We start from the raw sequence: 2670 nt of genomic DNA on the forward strand, positions 1-2670 counted from the left end.
CTAACTCAGATCCGCCCTGGGATTACTCTGCATCCAGCCAAATCAGAGATTAGAGAGCTGCCATCTGACCCAGAAAGTGGAAAACCAAAGTGGGCAGTGACCGTATAATCCATTTATAACCATCCTCTTAAGAGACTCTGGATTGTGTAAAAGCCTGAATGTTGTAGGAAAGAGCCAACTCTGGCGGGAAGTAAATAAATCTAAGTGCTGTGTGTTTGCTTGTTTATTTAGCAAACTATGCTGAGTGCATTTGGGCTCCATAGAAACTTCTTAGATGTTTAACGCTCTGTCTAGAAATATAACCGTTCTTTAACACATCCCATAATTTATTTTGGAATAGCAATTGTGTGGTAAATTTTTAAGAGGGGCATTTAAAAGGCAAGAGAGGAACTTCGCTGGCGGTCCAGTGGCTGGACTCTGTACTCGCAATGCAGGGGGCCTGGGTTCGATCTCTGGCCAGGGAACTAGATTCCACATGCCGCAACTAAGATCTGGTGCAGCCAAATACATAAAATGAATATTTCTTTTAAAAGGCAAGAGAAAAGACAGTTTAGTGCTTTCTCAATAAGTTGTTCTTGTTGAGGCGCTCAGTCGTGTCTGACTCTTTGTGACCCCATGGACTGTAGCCTGCCACGCCCTGCTGTCCACAGGATTTTCCAGACAAGAACACTGGAGTCCATTTCCTTCTCCAGGGGATCTTCCTGACCCAGGGATCGAACCCACATCCCCCGCATTGCAGGCTACCATGTAACCCAGCTATTCCACGTTTAGCTATACACCAGAAAGAATTAAAAACAGGTTTTCAAATAAAAACTTGCACGCAGATGTTCACAGCAGCATTATTTACAACAGACAAACGGTGGAAACAACCCCGATGTCCACTGACAGATGAATGGATGAATGAAACGTGGTCCATCCACACAATGGAACTCAGCCATAACAAGGCATGGAATCCTGACACACGCCACAGCAGGATGAGCACCAGAAACACATTCTATGCGGGAAAAGCCCCAACAAAAGGCCACATACTGTGGGATTCTGCTGTGCGAAGTGTCCAGAGGAGGTGAGTCCATACAAAGAAGGCAGGGGCCCCGGCAGGGAGAGAAGCGGACGGACTTCTCCATGGGGGCGAGTCTTCTGCTTGGGGCAGGAATTGGACTATGGCGATGTGCTTGACACTGGGAACGTGCCAAATGCCACTGAACTGGACACTTTGGCGTGGTTGACCTGGTGAATTTCGTCATATACACTGTATCACAGTTTTTTAAAAAGACGAGGGTTAAGAGAAGACCACGGGGGTGTGGGGTCCTGGATACCTGGTCTGGTGCCCACAGCCCTCCCCTCCAAGCAGCCCCCTCCCCCGCCGTCCCCCAAAGCAGCAGCTTCTTGCTCCCACAAAGAGCAGCGCTTCCTCCCGGCTGGCCTTGTTTGTTTCTTTTAAGAGCTCTGATTGGGTTTTGAATCTTCAATATTTAACTTCTTCAATCACACTGCAAAGACTTTTGTGAAGTATTTATTTTCCTGATGCTTTATGTAAAGAGACTAAGGACAGACTATTTCTTCCTTTTACAAACAAGGCGTGGCTTGAGCAAACCAGAAGCAGCCAGCTCTGTTTGTGAGTGCAAGCCTGGTCAGGAGGGCCAAGCCAGAGAAGCTTCGGGTTGGAAAACCGTTTGTTGGCCCCAGATTATAACCTTAAGGCTGGCAGGCTGACCAGCTCTCAGGACGAGGGCTCGAGGAGTAAGAAGGATGGTCTCTGTACCTGGAACCCGTCACCAAAACCAACACAGAGTTCTCCTCCTTTTAATGTCAGGGCGTCTGCACACATGCGTGCAGACAACACAAACATCATCACACTGTTCACTACCAGGAATAGAAGCAGCTCATTTTTTGTCTGTGGAAAACATGGAAAATTCTCCCACATACACTCAAGTCCACACATAAAAAGGGGGAAAAAAAAGATACAATTTTAGATTTCCTATAGATTTCTGAGTCAAAAACAACATCTAAGGTTGCTATTTTAAAACCAAATTAGAGAAATTTTTATGACAGGAAACCTTCCTAACAATGACACCTTATTTCCTGAAAACGACAAGTAAATTCCACATGTTCCCACGCGGAGTGAGCCAGGCCCCCAGGCCCCCGGTCCCATGTCAGAATCGCACAAGTGCGTGTTCACGTCCATCATTTGAGATGGGACACGGTTTGTATTCCGGGGTCCTGATGTTTGAACACTTTGTTAAAGGAGAGCACAGACGAAAATGCAGAAAACATTAACACTTGACAACGGTTTACATGATGCAGTTATTTGTTTATTTGTGGCTGGGCTGGGTCTTCCTTGAGGCTCACAGGCTCAGTAGCTGGGGCTCCGGGGCTCAGCTGCCCCTCTGAATGTGGGATCCTAGTTCCCTGACCAGGGGTTGAACCCGTGTCCCCTACATGGGAGGGCGGAGTCTTAACCACTGGACCACCAGGGAAGCCCCCAGTTTGCTTCGCTGTAACTAAAAACCCTCAGGAAACTCCAAGCTGATTTTGTGCTATTAATATCATGTCTAATGATTGATTTCTACAAAACTTTCCTAACAAGGTGTTTACAGATCCAGGAAACCTGGAGTTACCCTCGTCCCCTTCCAGCCTAGAGGCAGCAGTGAATTAACACAAGACACAGGC

This window comes from Bos indicus x Bos taurus, chromosome 16 (assembly GCF_003369695.1).
Source record: "Bos indicus x Bos taurus breed Angus x Brahman F1 hybrid chromosome 16, Bos_hybrid_MaternalHap_v2.0, whole genome shotgun sequence".
NCBI lineage: Eukaryota > Metazoa > Chordata > Mammalia > Artiodactyla > Bovidae > Bos > Bos indicus x Bos taurus.